The sequence below is a fragment of the Dermacentor silvarum genome, chromosome 4, assembly GCF_013339745.2.
Source record: "Dermacentor silvarum isolate Dsil-2018 chromosome 4, BIME_Dsil_1.4, whole genome shotgun sequence".
NCBI lineage: Eukaryota > Metazoa > Arthropoda > Arachnida > Ixodida > Ixodidae > Dermacentor > Dermacentor silvarum.
In genome coordinates, this window is record NC_051157.2 from 206,403,000 (window position 1) to 206,427,097 (window position 24,098).

Sequence of the window (24,098 nt, forward strand, 5' to 3'; positions counted from 1 at the left end):
AAGGTTACCTACACAGTACTTGGGGGTGCCTCTCGGAAGTTACCGTGAGCCCGAACCGTACTGGCTCGACCAAGTTTCGACAGCAAAGGAAAAGGCTGACGGATGGAGAGGCAAGCAAATGTCAATGTTTTCTAGAGCCACTGTTTGTAACCTTTTTTTAGTTTCTAAGATATGGTATGTCATGAATGTGTTGTGTGCTGCGCGGGTAAGCGTACAAAAAATTCACCGCATTTTCGCTACTTTCATTTGGGCATCTAGCTGGGGGAGGACGAGTCGAACAAACTTGTTTCTCCCGGTCAAGAAAGGTGGGCTTGGTCTGGTTCACTTGTTTTTGCGACAAATTGTGTCACGCTTTGTGTTTCTGCGGGATCAAAATGATCTCTTTCTTCGAACACTAATTCAAGTACGGCTGAGTAGACTTCTTCCGAGATTTGTTGTTTCGTCGGCTCAGAACATGCCGGGAACCGTGACTGGGTACCTGCGTGAAGTGGTGCTGGCGCATAGGATGTTGAATGTGCGTTTTTCGCTGCAGTATCTGTCCACCGATACAAAAAAAAAATTGTACAGAGATCTTCTGGACACGATGCTACCTGGTCCTTTGTACCGTTGGCCACACCGTGGAGGCCCCGGACAGGACGTTCTAAAAAGAGTCAAGAAAATGCCAGTAAGGCCATCAACTAAGTCTTTCTTTTTCAAATTACATACAAACACACTTCCCGTTAAGACCTGGCTTCATAGTAAGGGTATTTTCATCCCCTGGACAACCGACTGCTTTTTATGTAAAAAACCAGAAACAATAGAACATGTTTCCTAGATTGCTGGGACCCCTTCTTTCACTGGGACGTTCTGCAGAGAGCGCTGAAGAAACAGTTACCCCTGGACCCGTATGGAATACGCTTCTTGCCAGTAGATACCTCAGAGGAAGTACCGTATGACCTCATTATGGTCCTGGGCCTCCACGAGATGTGGAAAACTCGCATGCAACTTGAACATGCAGACATCGGTGTGAGAACACTTCATTGAGAGTGTTGTTTACGTGAGAGACGCGTACAAAGTACTGCCTGATCCACCACAATGGATGTCTGTACTCGATGAACTGGTGTCACTGAAAAGATTTTAGTACTGTGCTAGCCAAAGTGTGGCTGGCACGTTTTATCATTTGTAACCCTTGATTTTGTACCTCGAAGACGGCAATAAATAAAAAAAGGGTAGCGTGGCTGAGTGGTCTAAGGCGCTGGTTTAAGGCAACAGTCTCCTCGGAGGCGTGGGTTCGAATCCCACCGCTGCCATAATGTGTTGCTTTTGTTACGTTCGCTCTTCGGCAAAAAGCGCACGCCACCGTCACTCGGCAGGAGAACAGTGGTAGCGTGGCCGTGCGGGGATTCCACTTCCGGACACCGTCGGGTACGGACGTGGTTGACATGAGCTCAGTCAGCATCGGAGCGGCTTCAGCGTCCGAACAGGGCCGCGGTACGAGGACAAGTATGAACGAGGATTCGGAGTATCAGGTGCTGCTGCCACAATTACCAACTGGGCGAGTTGTTTGGAACACTTTGTTTTTACACGCAGACATGCGTGCTAGACCGTATCGCGTGGAACATTTCCGGGACATGCTGGCAAGTTTGAAGTTGCTGCCTGACGTAGTTGCGCTAGGGGCGTATCAAATGAGTCACGTATCGGCAGTAACATTCAAGAACGCTGAAGCTGTGAAGCAAATGCTATGTGCAAGAGAGGTCAAGGTCAAAGAGCGGCGTTGCATGGTTATCGATCCTGGGAACCAAGCAGTGCGTCTAAAGGTACATTGGATGCTTCACAACCTTCCGGATGAGGATGTGTGCGAAGCCTTGGCACCCTTCGGCACTGTCAAGGACATTACTCGAGAACGGTGGCGTGTTCAAGGACTGCGAGAGAAAGGTTCGTCAACACGGCTTGTCAATTTAGTGTTGCGGAAGGGACTGACAGTGGAAGACGTGCCACATTTGTTGCGTGTCGCGGGGGAACAGGTCTTGGTAGTAGCACCAGGCAGAGCACCGCTTTGCCTTCGGTGCAGGAACACCGGACACATCCGTCGGGATTGCCGCGTTCCTCGTTGCGCACTCTGCCGTCGCTATGGGCATGGCGAGTCGCAGTGCGTGAAAACATACGCGAGCGTGACAGGGCCAGCAGCAAAAGAGGAAATGGTTGAGCTTCTAATGGATGAAGCCGAAGTTGCTGAAGTGTCTCCTGGTGATGCGGATCAGACGAAGGTACGCCCGGGACAAGTGAGCCTGGAGATGAAGTGAAACAGAGCGCAAAAAACGACCCAAACATGGTTGACAACGTAGATATAGAACCATCAAGCACCGATACGACTTGCAGCGACGAAGCGTATGCTGAGGAAATGGAAGTGGCTGGCGTAAGCGGGTCCGTCGTGAAAATAACTCGCGACCAAACCGACCGCGAGGATGGCGATTTAGGAGACCCTACAAGCGAGGAACCGCCTGCAAAATCGGTGGTTACGCGTCGGCCGACCTTTCGACCGAATCCAATTATCCCGCCGGATAGACAACCGGCGGCTACAAAGCTCAAGTAGGACGTGAACACGTGCCTGCGAAGGCGCACGGGCGGAGAACCACGCACCATGGCTACGAAATCGAGAAAGGTCGTGTGCTACGCATCGAAGGTACGCGTGAAGACGGTTTTTGGAAATTGTGGGAATCTGTGTATACTGACATGCATGCATCTGTTGGACGTTATGCCCGTTGGGTGTAGGCGCGGAATGCGCAATATGCGGTCAGTTTGTTTTTAATCGACAATGGCAGTGAATCTGCCATCTGCTTAAATTGCATGTATAATTTTTTTCTCGAACTTGCCTGCTTAATTTGCTTGTTCACGTTTCCCCTACTCCCTCTTTTCGTTTATTCTTACACTGTCCTGATTGCGTCGCTGGAGCGCAGATTGTACAGGGGTCAGGGCCTCAGTCAGGCGCTTGCTAGCGCCTTTAGTCCTGACCCTTCTGGTTTTCTGTAAGCAAACTGGAGAATTTGTGAATAAAAAAAATCTGGTGAGAGGACTGCGAGTGGCCACGTTTAATGTACATGGCCTTGCCGCAAACGTCGGCAACAACAGGTCAGTCGCCTCCTTGCTGAAAATGAACTGGATCTTGTTGCAGTACAAGAAACAAAGGTTGAAAGCGATGAACAAACTGATCGCATGGTAGCCACTTTTAGGATGTATTATAACGCTTGTGTGTGCCATGCTGTGGGCACGTCCGGGGGCTATTTACTTTTGATACGAAAGAGTTTGGGTATCACTGAGCAAGCGCTCACTGTAAGTGAAACTGGTCGCCGTATCGTTTTTGATTTTTCTTTCAGTGGTTTTCAGTGGAGACTTATTTGTGTGTATGCGCCCAATGATATGCATGAAAGAAATGTGTTTTTCACCGAAGTTGAACAGTATATCTAAGTTGTGATAGCGATAGGTATATCATATTTTTGGGGCACTTCAATTGCGTATGTTATGCTCAAGATCGCGCTAAGTGAACCGCAGTGCGGGACAAAAGTGCTGTGTTTTTGAACACCCTAGTTCAGGAACACAACTTAGAAGATGTTGGCCGTCTCTTAATCGGTACAACACAACTGCAATATACGCATTGTCAGCGCGGCAGTCAGGCGAGATTGGATAGAGCGTATGTTTCGCTTGACCTTGTACCAATGTGTAACGGCTATGTTGTACAGCCGGTCTCTTTCAGCGATCATAGTATGGTGTTTTTTTACCATTGGCACCCGACCAAAACAGTCGCCTTTCAACTGGCAGCTTTGGAAATTTAATCAAAACCTTCTTGAAGATGAATGCTTTGTTACCAGAGTAAAAGAAGAAATAGCAAAAGTATTAAATGACCAGCCAAGGGACTATGTGGAAGCATGGGAAGAGCTAAAAATTAAAGTTAAAATGATCGCGATTGAAAGGGGATGTGTTAGGCGCCACAATGAAAAAATTAAGGAAAAGGAGCTCCAACGACAGCTCGAGTTCTTGCTTGAGATGGAGAGTGCCGAATCTGGAAAGTTTACAGATGATATTAGCACCGTTAAAAACGAATTGGAAGCTATTGACATTAGAAAATATAAGGCTGCTGTGATTCGGGCGCGAAGCAGAGAGGCTATGGGTTGATGAGAGGCCAAACAAACGCGCCCTGGCCGGTGAAAAAAGGTATGCTATGAAGAATGAAATTCAACAAATCAGGTATGATGATAAGATCACATCGGATCAAAAAATGATAGAAAACGCCTTTGCAGACCACTATCGGAAACTTTTTGGTGAAAGGAAACTGGTGGATTTAGGGTTTGAAACAGTTTTCTTGAATGCCATGCCGCAACTTGATGATGACGTAAGAGAGAGATTAGAAGAACCGATCAGCAAACGTGACATCGAGCATGCGATAGAAGAGCTGGCTGACGGAAAGGCGCCGGGACCGGATGGGGTGGGATCTGCTTTTTATAAAGCCTTCGCACCTGAAGTGTCATATATATTATTACAAGTGTTCGCTGAGGCATACGAGAAAAAGCAAGTACCTCCGTCATTTCGTAGTGGCCATATGGTCCTAATCCCAAAAACAGACGATCACGAGAAGCTTCTGTCAGTAAGCTCATATAGACCAATTAGTCTTACAAATACAGACTACAAGGTATTAATGAAAATCCTGGCGAAGAGGCTACAAACTGTGATCAAAGACATTGTCAGGCCACGCCAAACATGTGGCATCAAAGGGCGCACCATTTCCACCAGCACTCATGTGGCACGCAGTGTACTCGAATGCTGTGACGCCTTTTCAGGTCGAGTTGCCATGCTGCAGCTCGACCTAGCGAAGGCATTTGATCGAGTGTCACATGAAGTGCTGTTTCTTATTCTTAATTTCGTAAACGTTGGCAATGTTATTATGGAAGGAGTAAAAATGGCATATCGGGACTGTACTATACAGATTATCATTAATAAAAACCTGAGTGAAAGGATTTCAGTCAAATCCAGCGTCCGGCAAGGATGTCCGCTCAGCCCCCTGCTTTTTGCGGTGTACCTTGAGCCATTCTGTTTAGCCGTGATCCGTAGCGAGAATATTAGAAGATTTAGACTGCAAAGGACCGAGGTAAAATTGTTGGCGTACGCGGATGACATTGCTGTTTTCTGCGATGATCGAGAAAGTATCCGAGAAGTCGTTCGCGTGGCAAAAGAGTACTGCAAGCAAACAAGATCTGAAATAAATTGGGGAAAAAAGCTGTGGCATATGGCATGATCATTGGGACATAACGCCAGATTTTTTTGCATCGGTACGCTGGACGACCACACCAGCAAAATATCTGGGAGTGCCACTCCAGCATTACAAAGATAGCAAGGATTACTGGTTGGACGAAACTGATATGATTAAGGAAAAAGCAGGTGGCTGGATGGGACGAGGCTTGTCAATGTTCGGCCGCGCTAGTGCTTGTAACTTGTTTTTAGTAGCCAAAGTGTGGTATGTAATGCAAATTCTGTTCATGGCTAGAGTGAATGTGCAAAAGATACATAGGGTATTCGCTGTGTTTATTTGGGGTTCCAGTTGGGAAAGGGTCAGCCGCAGTAATTTGTTTCGGTCAGTTCGCAGTGGTGGACTGGGTCTCGCTCACTTGTATATCAAGCAGCTTTTGTCGCGCTTTTTCTTTTTACGAGACCAAAGTGATGGTTTTTTGCGAACAGTAATTCAGGTACGGCTGGCAAAAGCTCTGCCAGAGTTCATTATAGCGTCTTGTGCAGACAGAGGGCAAAGTGTGACTGGATATATGCGTGAAGTGGTTATGTCTTTTCGTATCTTGCATGCGAGGTTTTCCTTGGAATATTTATGTACCATCACAAAGAAAAAGCTCTATAAGAATTTAGTGGATGTTATGATGCCAATACCTTTATACCGAACTGTAAACTATGGAGGAGCAGGAAATGACGTTTTGAAGAGAGTAAGAAGGATGCCCGTAAGATCTACAGTTAAAAGTTTCTTTTTTAAATTGCATACAAATACATTGCCAGTAAAGACATGGTTAGAACAGAAAGGGATTTACGTGCCATGGACAGCTAACTACTCGCTCTGCAAAAAACCGGAGACCATTGATCATGCTTGCACTGACTGTTGGGATGCAATATTTCATTGGGACATCCTAGAACGAAAGCTCAAAAAAAAAGATCTTCCAATCACACCGATAGGTATACGTTTCTTGGCCACTGATAATGAAGGTGAAATACCGTACGATACGTTCATGCTCCTGAGCCTCCACAGCTTGTGGAAGACAAGAATGTCGGTCCGTCATGCTGATATAAATGTTCGCACGACACGTGCAAATTTCATTCTCAGTATTGCAGAAGTTAGAGAACATTATCAAGCGCAAACCGAGCCTCCTGAATGGGTGGCTATTCTTGATGACCTTGTAAATTTGAAAAGATTTTAATATGACTACGTCAGTCAAGTGTGACTGATGTATTTTATACGTGTACTCATGTTTTGTTTTAGTGTATTTCTGTCAAAGCAGGCAATAAAGGGAAAAAAAAGGTAGCGTGGCCGAGCGGTCTAAGGCGCTGGTTTTAGGCACCAGTCTCCTCGGAGGTGTGCGTTCGAATCCCACCGCTGCCATATTGTGTCACTTTTTTTACGTGCGCTCTTCGGCAAAAAGCGCACGCGACCGTCACTCGGCAGGAGAACAGTGGTAGCGTGGCCGAGGGCAGATTCCACTTCCGGACGTCGAGGCGAACGGACGTGCCATCATGTGCTCCGAAGGAGTGGACTCAGCGGCCCATCTTCGCCGCGGAAACAGGAACAGTCATGAAGACAACCAGGATTATCAAGTGATGCTGCCCCATCTGCCAAAAGGTCGGATTGTTCTTAATACAGTTTTTTTGCATGGTGATATCCGTGCTCGGCCGTACAGAGTCGAAGACTTCCGGGATGCCCTGGCCAGCCTGGAAATGCTCACCGAGGTTGTCGCCTTGGGAGCTTTCCAGATGAATCATGTGTGGGCCGTAACACTGAAGAGCTCAGAAGCCGTCAAGAAGTTGTTAAGATCTGCAACAATTACTGTCAAGAGCAGGCGCTGTCTAGTCGTAGACCCGAACAACCAGGACCTACGCCTTAAAATGCACTGGGTGCTCTATAATGTCAACGAAGAAGACATACGTGAGGCTCTAGCGCCGTACGGTGAAGTTACGGAAGTTTCCCGAGAGCGCTGGCGTGCACAGTGCGTCATAGACAAGGGCTGCACAACGCGTCTGGTGAACCTCAAGTTGAAGCCGGGCGTTACAAGTGAAGATATCCCGCATCAGCTTCGAGTCGCGGGAGAGCCAGCTTTATTAGTGGTGCCTGGAAGGCCACCAATTTGCTTGCGCTGCCAAGGAAAAGGCCACGTTCGCCGGGAGTGCTGGGTGCCCCGATGCTCGCGTTGCAGGCGTTTTGGCCATGATGAAAGTCAGTGCACGCCTACATACGCAAACGTCACAGGGCCGTTGAAGAATCCAGATTCCTCTGAGCTTGTCATGGACGAGGCGGAGGCTGAGGACGCGGCAGCCACTAAAAGTGAGAAGGTTAAACCGCAAGTAACGCCCACAGCACCCGCCCCCTTGCAGCTGGCCGTGATGTCCGTACCATGCGAGCAGCCGGCACCGCAAGAAAGGCAGTCTGACCCGGAAAAGGACAGACTGCACCTGTCGAAAGAAGCCAAGGAAGACTCAGCTGCAGCGACTGACTCAAACGCGCTGAGCGCAATGGAGACAGATGTGACTACGTCGTCGAGTAAGCGGGCGAACATCGAGACAGTGAAACTTGACGACCCGAATGGTGGCCTGAATGCCGAGGAGCCGCCTGCTAAAGCGGCACTGGGCCGACGGCCGTCATTCAGGCCGAAGCCGAACATTCCCCCAAACAAACACGTTGCAGCCACGACGCCGAAGTAGGCACCGGGGTCTGCGCTTTTTGGGTGCCAGCACATCAAGCTGCGAAAGACTTTCACGCGCATGGACGGCGTCGGGGAGCGGAGACATCAAGCTTGTGTTGCAGAAGGTGCAAGCGTGTCAGAAAGAATTCTGCAAGGACTGGCCCAACCCGGTGAACTGTCTGCCGTCCGGTCGCGCACAGAGGTGAGCGTCGTGCGACCCGTTCGCTCCTCACAAAATATGCACGATAAAACTGGGCAGCCGCTACGAGTAGCTACACTGAATGTAAGGGGTTTAGCAGCCCGGAGAAGGCAGTACCAAGTGAGCCGACTATTTTTAGAAAATGAGCTGGATCTTGTCGCAGTGCAAGAAACTAAAATCGAAAGTGAGGAGCAGACGGACTGCATGGTGGAAACCTTTCGAACGCGCTACAATGTTTGTATTTGTCATGCTGTGGGAACATCCGGTGGATGCGCGATCTTCATCCGCAATCACCTTGGCATTTCGGATGTGAGCATTGTTGTTTCTGAAGCAGGGCGATTGCTAATTGTTGACTTTTATTTTTCCGGCCAGCCTTCAGAGTGATATGTGTTTATGCACCTAATAACGAGAACGATCGCGTAGCCTTTTTCGGAAAAATCGAGCGTTACTTAAAGTGTTTGAAGCGTATTGTTATGCTTGGCGATTTCAATTGTGTTTTGATGGCCGAGGACAGAGCTAAGAATGTGTCTGGCCGCGATAAAAGTGCAAATGTACTGCAGGCGTTAATGCACGAAAATGATTTAGACGACATGGATGGCTTCTTTCGAATGGAAATCGGCCCGTGTTCATGCACTTCCATCGCGGAAGTAGCGCGCGGCTCGACAGAGTGTATGCCTCGGTTGACTTTGTGAACATGAGCTCTAAGTATGAAGTAAAACATGTATCTTTTAGTGATCACAGCCTTGTAATGGTAACGCTCGGTGGCAAGAAAAGGAAAACGCAATTCAACTGGCAGTTGTGGAAGTTCAATGTAAAACTACTCGACGACGAAATGTTTAACGGAAAAGTAAAAGGAAAAATTGAAAGCATGACCCGCACAGCAGCAAAGTCACGTGCGGCTGAATGGGACCATTTCAAGAACGAAGTCAAGCTGATAGCGATCGAGAGGGGAACATTGCTCAGTCATAAAGAAAAAGAAAAAAACAAAAGAATTGCAATGCCAGCTTGATTTTATGATCAGCATGGGAACAGCGAATCCCGGGAAATTCAGTAAAGAAATCCGTGAAGTTAAGGGTCAGCTCGAGGCTCTCGACGTTGAAAAGTATCGATCAGCAGTAGTAAGGGCGCGAGTTGAAAAGCTCTGGATGGGGGAAACTCCCAATAAGCGCGCATTGTGCGACGAAATGAGATATGCAACACAAAATGAAATCCGGCAGATTAGGTATCAAAACAATATTACCAGTGACATTAACGAAATTGAACGAGCATTTGTTGAGCACTATCAGAACCTAATAGGTGAAAAAGAAGCGGGAGCTCTCCGCTAGAGCCAGAGATCCTTGATTTAATGCCAAGGTTAGATGAAGACACTCGAGCGCTTTTGGAGCAACCCATTAGCGTAGATGAAATCTAACATGCGATCACGGAACTAACGTTGGGGAAAACGCCTGGGCCAGACGGCCTCGGTGCCGCGTTCTACAAAGCTTACGCCGATGATTTGGCACCCATTTTGCATGCAGTAATCACAGAGGCGTTCGAAACGAAAGAAATGCCGCTTTCTTTCCGCGCCGCTCACGTAGTGCTGATTCCGAAATCTGACGACCGTACTAAGCTGCTATCTGTGGGGACGTATCGTCCGATAACGCTCACAAACATGGACTACAAAGTTTACACAAAAGTGTTGGCAAAGCGACTGCAGAGTGTCATCAAACTTCTTGTTGGACCACACCAGACATGTGGCATAAAAGGACGCTCTATCTGTACAAATGTGCATGTAGCCCGCAGTATTCTCGAGTGTTGTGACATTTTTGGCGATCGAGTAGCTATGTTGCAGCTCGACTTAGCAAAAGCATTTGACCGTGTGTCGCATGAAAATCTTTTCAGTATTCTTGAACATGCAAACATAGGCACTGTGATACTCGATGGTTTAAAAATGGTGTACAGTGACTGTATTATAAACATTGTGGTGAACAAGAAACTAACTGATAGTATTAAGATCAGATCATCAGTAAGGCAAGGTTGTCCATTGTCCTCTTTGCTCTTTGCAATTTACTTAGAGCCATTCTGTTTATCTCTAATAAGTAAAAAAAGGATTAATGGCTATAAGCTTGAATCGTCACATGTTAAAGTGCTTGCTTATGCTGACGATGTGGCAATATTTTGTACGGATAGGGAAAGTGTGCAGGAGGCAATAAGCGAGACTCATAGATTTTGCAGGCAAACCGGCTGCGAGATCAATTGGGACAAGAGTATCGGCTTTTGGCATGGAAGCTGGGATGTCACGCCAGCTGTCTTCGCAAATTTACAGTGGACTGTGTCTCCTTCGAAATATCTGGGTGTGCCTCTTGAGCACTACAATAGCACTGCACAATACTGGGAAGATGAGACGTCGCTGTCTAAAAGAGAAAACCGGAGGATGGCAAGGTCGCGATTTATGGATGTTTGCAAGGGCAACTGTTTGTAATTTATTTTTAATGGCCGAAGTGTGGTAAGTTCTCCAATTTTAGTCCATGACACGTGTGAACGTACAGAAAATTCACAGAGTGTTTGCTGTTTTTATTTGGGGTTCCACTTGGGAGAGGGTCAGTCGAACACACTTGTTTTGTCCTGTTCGAGATGGGGGACTTGGATTGTCGCATTTGTTCTTACGACAGATTGTTTCTCGTTTTGACTTCTTGCGTGACCAAAGTGATTTATTTTTGCGTACGATGCTTCAGGTTCGCTTGAAGGATGTTCTTCCTGAAATTATTGTGTCTAGTGCAACGCCTGTAAACTGTGGGGTTAAAGGCTACGTGCGGGAGGTAACAACTTCCTTCCGAATACTAAAAGCTCGATTTTCAATGCAATATCTGAGCACAGTGACAAGAAAGAACCTTTACAAAGATTTAGTTGAAGTTATGCTGCCTGTGCCTATGTACAGATTGAAATACTATGGAAGCCCTGGGCAAGATGTGTTGAAAAGAGTTAAAAGGATGCCAGTGAGAGCAAATGCAAAATCTTTTTTCTTCAAGTTGCATACATCTACCCTTCCTGTGAAAACATAGTTGGCCGACAAAGGAATATTCGTGCCCTGGACGACAAACTGTGTAATCTGTAAGAAACCCGAGACCATTGAGCACGCATTTATTGAGTGCTGGGATGCCGTATTTTACTGGGACGTCTTGCAAAGAACGCTTAAAAAGGAACTGCCGATAACACCGCAGGGTATACGCTTCCTGCCGGTAGACAGCGATCAAGACTTCCCATATGATATGATAATGCTCTTAGGCATCCATAGTCTTTGGAAAACACGGATGGCGGTAACGCATGCTGATGTAAACCTGCGGTCAACCCGAGAAAATTTTGTTGAAAGTATTGTTTTCATACGTGAAATATTTCGTGTACAGACAGAACCTCCTGATTGGTTGGATGTCCTTGATGAATTGGTGAAGTTCAAAGAATTTTAGCTTGCTACGGTGGCGCAAGTTGGCCAGCGTACTTTTACATGTGTATGTGTATCTGTGTGTGTGAATAAAACAAGGTTCATTAAAAAAAAGTAGCGTGGCCGAGCGGTCTAAGGTGTTGGTTTAAGGCACCAGTCTCCTCGGAGGCGTGGGTTCGAATCCCACCGCTGCCATATTGTGTCACTTTTTTTACGTGCGCTCTTCGGCAAAAAGCGCACGCGACCGTCACTCGGCAGGTGAACAGTGGTAGCGTGGCCGAGCGGTCTAAGGCGCTGGTTTAAGGCACCAGTCTCCTCGGAGGCGTGGGTTCGAATCCCACCGCTGCCATATTGTGTCACTTTTTTTACGTGCGCTCTTCGGCAAAAAGCGCACGCGACCATCACTCGGGAGGTGAAGAGGGTAGCGTGGCCGAGCGGTCATTCTGCTTCCGGCAGCCGTGCTGTGCGGTTCGTAGGATCATGAGCTCCGTTGGAGCGGCGATGGCGGCCCTTACCAGCCGCGGTAACAGGAAACAAGAAGAAGATGAATACCATTTTGTTTTGCCACAACTGCCTACAGGACGCATCGTTACCAATACAGTTTTTCTGCATGGTGACGTGCGAGCACGGCCTTACAGAGTTGAAGATTTCAGGGACGCCCTCGCTCTTGCCGGGATGCTGCCGGAAGTTGTCGCACTCGGAGCCTACCAGATTAACCATGTCTGGGCGGTTACCATGTGCAATGCAGACGCTACCAAGCGGCTGCTAGCCTTGAAGGAAATGGAAGTGAAGGGACGGCGCTGCGTCGTCGTGGACCCACAGGACAGGCAAGTCAAGTTACGCCTTCACTGGCTTATTTACGGCGTAGCTGACGAGGACGTCCGTACAGCGCTAGCCGCTTATGGCAAGGTGGTTGACGTACAGCGTGAGCGTTGGCGGGTGCCGGGTGTTCAAGAAAAGAACTCGACTGCCCGGACGGTGCTGATAAAGTTGAAAACTGGCTTGAAGTTGGAAGACCTACCGCACCAGGTACGGGTCGCCGGAGAACTAGCATTAGTGGTAGTTCCGGGGCGACCAATGCAGTGCCTGCGCTGTCAGGGCTCTGGACATGTCCGGCGTGACTGCAAAGTGCCTCGGTGCTCGATATGCAGAAGATTTGGACACGAAGACGCTCAGTGCACGCGGTCCTACGCCGCAGCTACTGGGCGAGGAGTGAGCGACTACACCGAGAAGCTCTTAATGGACGTGACCGAAGCCGAGGAGGCAGCAAAGGGAAGCGGAAGCTTGGAAACCCAAAAGGAACCGCGCAGCGAAAAGACACCAGAAGGCAAGCAAAGCCAGGGGACAACGGAGGCTACGACCAAGCCGCCAGCAACAGTGACCGAGCTGGCAGCCACGCCCGTTCCCGCTGACGACGACACGTTGGAGAGCAGCGATACAGAAGGCACCCAAGCTGAACCAAGGAAGCCGCGCTTGCAGGGGAGCCAAGCCCATAGCAGCAGAGTCAACCCGGCTGTCAAGCGTCCGCTTGAAGGGACCGCGGACCAGAAGGCGTCCTCCGGGAGACGCCCCAGCCTTAAGCCACGGCCAAATCTCGAATCGGAGAGGAAGGCCACCGACGAGCCGCCGAGGCAGCACCTGGACACCGGGCAACCGGGCGGATCCGAAGACGTCTAGCCGTGCGCTAGACGTGCAAGGTAAGCGTCATGCTTCGGGTCCTGCTACCTCCTGTTAAAACATGGCACGCAACGCGTCGTTTAGTTTGGCTACGTTAAACGTGCGAGGTCTAGCCGCAAAGAAAAAGCAGAGCCAAGTATACCGGTTGTTGGTAGATCATGACCTCGACATGTTGGCAGTGCAAGAAACAAAAGTTGAAGGGGAGGAGCAGACCCGGAGCATGATGCTTCGCTTCACGGCTCGCTACTACGTTGCAGTGAGTCATGCGGTGGGCAAGTCAGCGGGATGCCTGCTATTTTTGAAAAGGTTACCGGGGCTAGATGTACAGAGTGTTTATTCATGTCCAAGTGGTAGATTTATTGTGGTTGATTTTTATTACAGGGATGTTACCTGGAGAGTAATATGTATTTATGCACCGAACGGTACAGATGAGATGTATAATTTTTTTCTGAGCATTGAGCCATATCTGACTGCAGACAAACATGTTGTTGTGTTAGGAGATTTCAACTGCGTTTTGAACACTCGGGACCGAAGCAATGCACACGGGTATAGAGACAGAAGTAGTCAGCTTTTATTACGGTTTATTGGAGAACATGATATAGATGATGTAGCAGAATGTCTCGAGGGAGCGAGAGAAGTGCAGTTTACGCATTTCCAAGGACAGAGTCACGCTCGCCTTGACCGTATTTATGCATCAGTGGAGCTATTACCTTTGTGCACCCAATACCATGTAGTGCCCGTGTCGTTTTCGGACCATTGTCTGGTTAAATGTCTGATGGGAAGTGCGGAAAAACAAAACAAGTTTTCGTGGGATCTGTGGAAAATGAACGTAAAGCTTCTAAGCGACGAATGCTTTATTCAAGATGTGAAGGAGGCGATAGATGCAATGAAATCAGAACAGGGGCCCAGTGTCGGCGCGCAATGGGATTTATTTAAGCAACATGTGAAAATGAAAGCCATAGAGCGAGCTAGCTGCATTAAGTATGAGGATAAAGTCAAAGAAAGAAATTTAAGAACATTGCTTGAAAAACTGGTTAAGCTTGAATGCCGTGAGCCGGGCAAGTTTAAAGACGACATTCGTAGCATAAAACAGAAACTCGAAGCAGCAGATGAAGAACGTTATCGGGGAGCGATAGTGCGGGCCAGAGCCGAGGCATGGGCGGCCGGGGAGACGCCCACAAAGCGAGCGCTGGGAATCGAAAGGGCGCACGCCCGCCGTAATCACATCGATGTGATAGAAGAAAATGGTATTGAAATAACAGATACGGAGGCTATAGGGCGAGCTTTCTTCGATTCTACGAAGGGCTGTTTGCCCATAGATCAGTAGATGTAGAAGGGTTTAAAACAGCCTTCTTAGAGCGAATGCCTCGGCTGTCAGAAGAAAGAAAAGCAGCTCTTGAAGCACCTATAACAATAGCAGAAATAGAAAAGGCAATAGATGATCTTAACTCTGGAAAGTCGCCCGGTCCGGACGGTCTGAGCGCGGCTTGGTACAAAGCATTCAAGCAAGACCTGTCCTGTCAGTTGAAAGATGTCTTTGATGAGGCATTTGAGGTGGGAACGTTACCCCTGTCATTCTCCCAAGCACACACTGTGCTCATTCCAAAAACAGAACAAAAAGATAGGCTAAGACTCGTGACATCATACAGACCAATCTCACTAACTAACTGTGATTATAAAATATTTATGAAAGTATTGGCTAGCAGACTTCAGACCGTTATGACGCAGATTGTGGGAGCCCACCAAACCTGTGGTATTAAGGGCCGCTCTATTTTTACTAATATTCATTCATTGAGGTGTGTGCTCGAGTGTTGTGACGCCTCTCGGTCGGCTGTCGCAATACTCCACCTTGACCTAGAAAAGGCATTTGACTGTGTATCTCACGTATTATTGCGTTCCACACTCGAACATGTTAATTTAGGCTCAATCATCATCGACGGAATATCCCTAGCTTATAGAAACTGCAAAACGCGCCTGATAGTCAACAACAGATTGGGGGCCCCCGTTGACGTCCGGCGGAGCGTGCGTCAAGGGTGCCCACTGAGTCCTCTTTTGTTTAGTATTTATATTGAAACTTTGTGTCAAGCAATAATTGAAAATGATCGTGTTCATGGGTTCAGATTGCAGGCGTCCGAGCTAAAGCTCTTAGCGTACGCTGATGATATAGCGGTGTGCTGTACGAAAAAGGAGAGCCTGCTAGAGACAGTCGCTGTAGTAAGACGGTTCGGAGAAGTAACGGGGAGCTTTGTGAACTGGGGAAAGTGTCTGGGCTTTTGGCACGGCGAGTGGCAGTCAACACCAGAGACATTTGCCAACGTGAAATGGGTTAAAACCCCAGTGAAGTACCTCGGCGTTCCCCTTGAAAGTTATAAGAAAAATGATGATTTCTGGCTAGAACAAGCCAACGAAACACGAGAAAAGGCGGAGAGATGGAAAGGTTCACACCTATCAATTTTCGCCAGAGCGACAGTGTGCAATTTGTTTTTTGTTAGTAAATTATGGTACATGATGCAAGTGTTGTATTGTTCGCGAGTGCATGTGCAGAAGTTCCACCGAGTGTTCGCTGTTTTTATTTGGGCTTCCAGCTGGGAACGCTGCAGCCGCACGAATCTTTTCAGGCGAGTGAAAGACGGAGGCCTGGGTCTGGCACACCTATTCGAGCGGCAGCTTGTAAGCCGTTTTTTCTTCTTTCGGGACGTCAAAGACCCGTTCTTAAGATCAGTGTGTCAAGTGAGACTTTGTAGTGCGTTACCAGAGCTTGTTATCAGCAGCGAAATTATGCCTGGTACTTTGTTTGGGTACTTCAAGGAGATAGCAGCCAGTGTTCGTTTTTTGTCGGTACGGTTCTCGAATGATTATATGTTCAGCGTGAAAAGAAAGAAAATGTACAGTGACCTGTGTGATGTTATTTTTCCAGTACCGATGTACAGAGCCATATACAGTGCAGGTCAGGGAAAGAACGTTTTGAAACGAGTAAAAAGAATGCACGTGCAGCCAGGAGTGAAATCTTTCTTCTTCAAGCTTCACACTGGCACCCTGACAGTGAGAACCTTCTTAGAAGAACGCGGGTTTTACATGCCGTGGGGGTCAAACTGTCTGATTTGTAAAAAGCCTGAAACAGTAGACCATGTTTTCATACATTGTTGGGAGGGGGTGTACTTTTGGGACGTTCTGCAAAGAACAATGAAGAAAGAATTGCCCTTACATCCGCAGGGCATAAGATTTCTACCACTGGATAATGAGGACGGGGTCCCATTTGACCTCATCATGCTGACTGGCCTCTACTGTCTATGGCGATCCCGAATGCAAGGCTTCTATTGTGACCCAGAAGCGCGGCCTGCGCGCATACATTTCCATGAACACATGTCACGCTTTCTGGAGGTGAAAAAAGCACAAGTTGATGTGCCTGATTGGCTACCAAGGGTAGAGGCCTTGGCATCCCTAAAGCAATTTTAAAAGACAAAGTCAGCCAAGTCATGCTGGCTGCTATGTAAGAGCTTGTTTTTTTTCTTCTGTATTTTCGTGTACTAGTTATGCATTTTGTTTGTTTTGCTGACAGTGTGTCGGTGAACCTGTCGAGAACTGGCAATAAAGAAAAAATGTCACAGTTTCGCCCTAAGGGCGAAGCAATGAATGCGATAGCAACACAGCAATGTCATACGAAGTAAGGTGAGCGGCTTTGGTAGCAACAACACGCAGAACTGTTGTCGACGCCATCGGCGTTTTGCCCGCGTTAGCTCAAAATGCGTGCGGCGTTGGTGACTGTTGCTGGAGCCTCTCATATAAATAGGCACTTGGTGCCGCAGCTAAACGTCGCGTCCCTTCCTTCCCCCTCCCCCACGGCCTCTCGCGCGTCTGAAGAAGGCGCGTTTGCTCTACATATATGGTGATTGTAAAGGAGAAACAAGACGCCTAATTCTGCAGCCCTTAAGCGAGCACGGCGCAGAACGCGCGTTTGTTCTCCGCCGTACGTTCACTCCCCGTGAAAGACGCGCCCCTCGCGCCCTTTCACTCGCACATACAGCGTCCGGCGCGCGGCGACGATTTCATCTCCAAATGACGTCATACGGAACCTCACGGCGACGGCGACGGCGACGCCGACGGCAGAAATCTGCTTTTGAGTGTCCATATAATTGCTATCGCAATAAAAAAAAAGCGTGGCCGAGCGGTCTAAGGCGCTGGTTTAAGGCACCAGTCTCCTCGGAGGCGTGGGTTCGAATCCCACCGCTGCCATATTGTGTCACTTTTTTTACGTGCGCTCTTCGGCAAAAAGCGCACGCGACCGTCACTCGGCAGGTGAACAGTGGTAGCGTGGCCGAGCGGTCTAAGGCGCTGGTTTAAGGCACCAGTCTCCTTGGAGGCGTGGGTTCGAATCCCACCGCTGCCATGTTGTGTCACTTTTTTTACGTGCGCTCTTCGGCAAAAAGCGCACGCGACCGTCACTCGGCAGGTGAACAGTGGTAGCGTGGCCGAGCGGTCTAAGGCGCTGGTTTAAGGCACCAGTCTCCTCGGAGGCGTGTGTTCGAATCCCACCGCTGCCATGTTGTGTCACTTTTTTACGTGCGCTCTTCGGCAAAAAGCGCACGCGACCGTCACTCGGCAGGTGAACAGTGGTAGCGTGGCCGAGCGGTCTAAGGCGCTGGTTTAAGGCACCAGTCTCCTCGGAGGCGTGGGTTCGAATCCCACCGCTGCCATATTGTGTCACTTTTTTTACGTGCGCTCTTCGGCAAAAAGCGCACGCGACCGTCACTCGGCAGGTGAACAGTGGTAGCGTGGCCGAGCGGTCTAAGGCGCTGGTTTAAGGCACCAGTCTCCTCGGAGGCGTGGTTTCGAATCCTACCGCTGCCATATTCTGTCACTTTTTTTTACGTGCGCTCTTCGGCAAAAAGCGCACGTGACCGTCACTCGGCAGGTGAACAGTGGTAGTGTGGCCGAGCGGTCTAAGGCACTGGTTTAAGGCACCAGTCTCCTCGGAGGCGTGGTTTCGAATCCCACCGCTGCCATATTGTGTCAGTTTTTTACGTGCGCTCTTCGGCAAAAAGCGCACGCGACCGTCACTCGGCAGGTGAACAGTGGTAGCGTGGCCGACATTCTGCTTCCGGCTTCCGAGCTTAACGGATCGCGGTATCATGGGCTCCACTGGAGCGGCTAATGCGGCTGTCAGCCGCGGCAACAGGCCTTTGACTGAGGATAATAAGGGCTACCAGATTATTTTGCCACGACTACCAACAGGACGCATCGTATTAAATACGTTTTTTTTGCACGGCGACGCTCGTGTTCGCCCGTTCCGTGTAGAAGATTTTCGGGACGCGCTTCAAGCTGTTGGTATGCTCTCGGGCGTCGTCGCCCTTGGAGCGTACCAAATCAACCATGTGTGGGCGGTGACGATGAACACAGCCGAGGCTTCCAAAAATGTGGTTGATCCCTCTTATATAGGAATCGGTATAGAACACGAAAGTGAAACGTGTCTTCACAGAAGTAGTGTAATGTTTATTGCACATTGATATATAATGTCTATTGGTGTTTTGTGGCTAAAGCGCCCTTAGGCGTTGATGCACCCGCGCTGACGCCTGGTGGCACGTCTCCTCCATCACGACTACCAACGTCGATGACCATGAGCAACCGTCGTGCATATGGAAGCTGCACTACGCTGCACACGCTAGCACAACGCGAAAGACGAAGCACGTAACTGACACACTAATACAACGCGCAAGACAAAGCACGTAACTGAATCGTCACCGAGTCAAATCAGCGCGTACAGCGCGTCGTAATTGCAGCCTCCGCGATCAACTTCAGAAACATTTTCAGAGCTAATTGCGGAGGCCACGCTCCGCTGTGCTGAGTACGGTGAACGCCACCTAGGTGGCGTTGGTAGTGCTTCTTGATGCCAGCGTCCCTTCGAATGCTGGCATCGAGGCGTCGAGTGCTGAGACCACCGAAGCGTTCACTGTCGGTGCGCGTTAGTGTCATAATGCAGTACTTCTCTTTTCTGCTCGTAGGCGGCGGCACCGCCCCGAGCAAGAGCGCGGGTACACGGAGGAGTGTTAGATATATAAGGCGCGTCTGTGTAACTCTCTGCAAATGCGTTTGTGGCGCAATGGGTTAAACGCTCGGCGATCTATCGTCGCGGACCGAGAGGTCGTGGGTTCGATTTCCAAATTTTGCATGTTTGTGGAACTTTTTCTTCTGGTTTCTTTCTTTGTATTATGTTCTATGACGTATTTCCGTGACGGAAATACGTCAGTGAAGTCTTGGTGGACCCCGGCATAAAACACTTTCGTGTTAAAAAGCTGGCGGCGCTGAAGGAGCTGCAGGTCAAGGGGCGTCGCTGCCTGGTGATCGACCCGAAGGAACAACAGGTGAAGCTGCGTCTCCACTGGCTTCTGCACGGTGTTGAAGACGAGGACGTGAAGACGGCGTTGGCCTCCTTCGGCAAAGTGACCGAAGTGACCCGCGAGCGCTGGCGAGTGGATGGCGTCTCTGACAAGGGCTCAACGACTCCAGCAGTGCTACTGCAGCTCAAGTCTCGGATGAAGGTCGACGACTTGCCCCATCAGATACGCGGCGCCGGGGAACTCGCGCTTGTGGTCGCCCCAGGTCGCCCTATGCAGTGTCTGCGCTGTCGGGGTTCTGGCCACGTACGACGAGAATGTAAGGTTCCCCGTTGCTCCAGGTGCAGGCTTTTCGGCCACGCCGACGCGGACTGTGTACGCTCTTACGCAGTAGCCGCGGGTTCGGCAGAGAGCGAGCCTTTGACATCAGAGCACATGATGGACGTCATCGAGGCGGAGGACGCGGCCAAGGGAGCCGGAAGCGGCAACGTGGCGGCAGAAACGAGCGAGACGACCACCCCGACGAAAGGAGGACGGGATGATGTCCCTACCCCCACGGAGCCAGCAGCAACTCTCGGGAGCGTGACGGAGACCCCGGCAGAGAACGAGAGCCCCCAGCAGGCTACTGACGCTACTCTGGCAGCAGAAGATAGCACGACCCCCACCAACGCCCGCATCGAAGGCGTCTCGGCATCGGTCAAGAGGTCCCTGCAGCAGGACGAGAAAGTCGACGGAAAGGCCGGCGGTGACTCTGAGGCTCCGCCCGCTAAGACGTTGTCCGGAAGGCGTTCGACCATCAAGCCTAAGCCGAACCTGGAGGCCGACCGTAGGCCAGCCGCGAAGCCGACCCCAGACGAAGTCGACCGACGGCCACCGGATAGCCACGGAGGCGTCTAGCGGACTGCTAGACGTTAAGGTGAGCACCATGCTCCGGGCCTTCTCCCCCCCCCCTTCTTGTATTAGTAATGGCTTCCAACCCGTCGCTTAGCCTCGGCACGCTAAACGTTCGAGGTCTGGCCGCCAAAAGGAAACAGAGTCAGGTGTACCGACTACTAGTGGACCAGACCTCGACGTTTTAGCCGTGCAAGAAACCAAGGTAGACGGCGAGGAGCAGACCGGGAGCATGGTGCAAAGGTTCACCTATACGTACTAAACGGTAGTGAGCCACGCCGTAGGGACGTCGGCTGGATGTGTATTGTTCGTGAAGAAGCTCCCAGGGCTTGTTATGGAAGGTTACTTTTCATGCACCTCTGGCCGTCTTATCGTTTGTGACTTCAGCTATTGCGATGTCCACTGGCGCGTGTTGTGTGTTTATGCACCTAATACAGTGGAAGAAAGGGCAAATTTCTTTCTTAACCTACAGCATCACCTCTCGGTGCACAAAATGATGGCCTTAGTTGGTGACTTCAATTGCGTATTGAGTGCCCAGGATAGGTCTACGCGACGCATAGTTCATGACAAAAGCAGTGATACCCTGGCACAGATTCTACGCGAATACGAATTGGAGGACATCGCTGAGTGTTTTCGGGGGGACCGAGACGTGAGGTATACTCATTTCCAGGGCACAAGTCACGCGCGATTGGACCGTATTTATTTGTCAGGTGACTTAGTCGAAAAATTCCAGTATTATGCAGTGACTGCAGTATCCTTTTCTGACCACTGCCTGGTAAAATGCAGGGTTGGCCACAAGAAAGAAGGAAGCAAATTTGTGTGGGAACTGTGGAAAATGAATGCGGAGCTGCTACGGGATGACACTTTTAACGAAAAGGTAGTGGCTGCTCTGAACACTTTTGGAAATGACAGTTCCATCAAGTTAGGCGAGGAATGGGAGTTGCTGAAGCAAACTATTAAAATGAAGGCAATCGAAAGGGGTAGCGTACTGCAATATGAAAAGAAGGCAAGAGAAAACGCTTTAAAATCAATGCTGGATAAATTTGCGAAGCTCGAATGCACGCAACCGGGCGCTTATAAAGAAGATATGCGTGCCGTTAAGAAGAAACTTGAGGCGTTTGACGAAGAGCGCTACCGGGGTGCACTGGTGCGCGCGAGAGCAGAAAGGCTGGCATGCGGCGAAATGCCTACGAAAAGAGCGCTGGGATTAGAAAAAAAGCACTCCAGACGCAAGCATATTGAGGCCATCGAACGCGACGGGGTTGAAGTAACCGATAACCATAACATAGGGTGTGCTTTCTTTGAACATTTTCAAAAGCTTTTCGCATTCAGGCCCGTCAATATGCAAGGATTCAAACGCCTATTTTTGGAGCGAATACCGCAATTGTCGAGCGAAGTAAAAGATACGTTAGAACAACCAATAACAGAAAACGAAGTGATGAAAGCTATCGAAGACCTGAACCCTGGCAAGTCACCAGGACCGGACGGTCTTTGTGCAGTTTGGTACAAAACTTTCAAGGACCACCTAGCTCCTAGTCTAACCGCAGTTTTCAATGAAGCATATGAACTGAAAATGCTTCCACCATCCTTTGGCCAGTCCCATACAGTACTAATTCCGAAAACAGAAGAGACCGAAAAGCTCAAGCAACTTTCCTCTTACAGACCCATAGCGCTGACTAACTGCGACTACAAAATATTGATGAAGGTACTGGCACGTCGGGTTCAGTCAGTTATCAAGGAAATCGTCGACCCGCAGCAGACGTGCGGCATCCGCGGAAGAACGATTTTGACCAACATTCATAAGATAAAGTGCGTGCTAGAGTGTTGTAACGTTAGCAGGGAAGAAGTTTGGGCGTGTTGGTGGGTCATTGTAATCTTAACTGTGATTCATAGCGCTAAAACGACACAAGGACGAGGAAGAGCGCTCGTCCCGTGTTCTTCCTCGTCCTTGTGTCGTTTTAGCGCTATGAATCACAGTTAAGATTACAGTGTTGTAACGCCATGTACGATGCAGTGGCGATCCTCCAGCTGGACTTGGAGAAAGCGTTTGATTGCGTTTCGCATGAGATCTTGCTTACCATCCTGAAACATGTCAATTTTGGCCGCATAATCACTGAGGGGGTGACCATGGCGTACCGGAGCTGCTGTACGAGACTTATAATTAATCAGACATTGGGGGCCCCCATTAATGTGAAGCGCTCCGTTCGCCAGGGTTGTCCACTCAGCCCACTCTTGTTTTGTGTTTACCTAGAAACTTTGTGTCAGGCTATAATCCAAAATAATCACATTAACGGATTTCAACTGCAAGCAGCAGAGGTCAAGTTATTGGCTTATGCTGACGATGTGGCTGTATGCTGCAAAGATACGCAGAGTGTGTTGAATACTGTTAGTATCGTCAGAAGGTTTGGTGAAGTCACTAATAGCTTTGTGAACTGGCAGAAATGTTTGGGTTTTTGGCATGGAAGGTGGGCGTCTACCCCAGACCACTTTTCGAACGTAAGCTGGGTTACGACACCAGTTAAGTACCTTGGCGCACCCCTTGATGCCTACAAGGACAGTAGCGTATACTGGAAGGAGCGGACAAAGGAAATAAACGAAACAGCGGACAAATGGAACGCGGGCTACTCGTCAATATTTGCGAGAGCTACAGCATGCAACATGTTTCTTGTCACAAAGATCTGGTACGTAATGCAGGTCCTACAGTGTTCTCTGATTAATGTGCAGAAACTGCACCGCGTGTTCGCTGTTTTCGTGTGGGCATCAAGCTGGGAGCGATGCAGCCGAGATAATCTATTCCGGCGTGTTAAGGATGGCGGTCTTGGGTTGGCGCACCTCTTCTTGCGGCAACTCGTGAACAGGTTATTTTTCTTTCGCGATACGACTGACCCTTTTCTGCGCACCGTTATCCAAATGAGACTATCACGAGCCCTTCCCGAGTTTGTTGTTGGTACCGAAACAATGACAGGTCCAGTTCGTGGTTTCTTCCGGGAAATAGTTGATAGTCTTTCTTTTCTGCGTGCTCGTTTTTCAAATGCATATTTGTGGACTGTAAAACGGAAAAAGCTATATCGAGATTTGTGTGATAGTGTTTTGCTTGTACCCATGTACAGAGCCGTGTACAGTGGAGGCCCAGGCCTAGACGTTCTGAAAAGGGTGAGAAAGATGCCAGTGCAACCAGGCACCAAATCGTTCTTCTTTAAATTGCATACCGGCACTTTACACGTTAAAACATTTCTGGAAAAACATAAGTTCTATTTGCCAAGGGGAACCAACTGCCTTATTTGTAGAAAACCGGAAAGCATAGATCATGTCTTCATCCACTGTTGGGAGGGGGTCTATTTCTGGGACGTGTTGCAAAGAACCTTAAAAAAGGAGTTACCGATAGATCCCCAGGGAATCAGGTTTTTGCCTGTAAATGACGACGAAGGATTCCCGTACGACCTGATCATGCTCACGGGCCTCCACTGTCTATGGCGCTCGAGAATGGCGGGGTACCACTGTGACCCTGATGCCCGATCGGCACGTGTATACTTCCGTGAATGTATGCAGAGGTACATAGAAGTACAGAAATCACACCAACCTGTTCCGAGTGGCTGTCCAGGGTTGAACCCCTGACAGAACTCAAGGAATTTTAATAGACAACGTCATGCCGCAGTAGC

At 49.2% G+C, this 24,098-nt stretch overlaps 8 non-coding genes across 8 annotated transcripts; all 8 read left to right on the forward strand.

The window, feature by feature from the left end:
- Positions 1-1,207: 1,207 nt before the first annotated feature.
- On the forward strand, positions 1,208-1,289 carry Trnal-aag (transfer RNA leucine (anticodon AAG)). The gene has a single exon. It is a non-coding gene; the product is annotated as a tRNA-Leu (tRNA).
- A 5,257-nt stretch (positions 1,290-6,546) lies between these two features.
- Positions 6,547-6,628, forward strand: Trnal-uag (transfer RNA leucine (anticodon UAG)). The gene has a single exon. It is a non-coding gene; the product is annotated as a tRNA-Leu (tRNA).
- A 5,024-nt stretch (positions 6,629-11,652) lies between these two features.
- Trnal-aag (transfer RNA leucine (anticodon AAG)) lies at positions 11,653-11,734 on the forward strand. The gene has a single exon. It is a non-coding gene; the product is annotated as a tRNA-Leu (tRNA).
- A 72-nt stretch (positions 11,735-11,806) lies between these two features.
- On the forward strand, positions 11,807-11,888 carry Trnal-aag (transfer RNA leucine (anticodon AAG)). Its single transcript has one exon. It is a non-coding gene; the product is annotated as a tRNA-Leu (tRNA).
- Positions 11,889-17,521: 5,633 nt separating this feature from the next.
- Positions 17,522-17,603, forward strand: Trnal-aag (transfer RNA leucine (anticodon AAG)). Its single transcript has one exon. It is a non-coding gene; the product is annotated as a tRNA-Leu (tRNA).
- A 72-nt stretch (positions 17,604-17,675) lies between these two features.
- On the forward strand, positions 17,676-17,757 carry Trnal-aag (transfer RNA leucine (anticodon AAG)). The gene has a single exon. It is a non-coding gene; the product is annotated as a tRNA-Leu (tRNA).
- A 71-nt stretch (positions 17,758-17,828) lies between these two features.
- Positions 17,829-17,910, forward strand: Trnal-aag (transfer RNA leucine (anticodon AAG)). The gene has a single exon. It is a non-coding gene; the product is annotated as a tRNA-Leu (tRNA).
- A 227-nt stretch (positions 17,911-18,137) lies between these two features.
- On the forward strand, positions 18,138-18,219 carry Trnal-aag (transfer RNA leucine (anticodon AAG)). The gene has a single exon. It is a non-coding gene; the product is annotated as a tRNA-Leu (tRNA).
- The last annotated feature ends 5,879 nt before the right edge of the window (positions 18,220-24,098 follow it).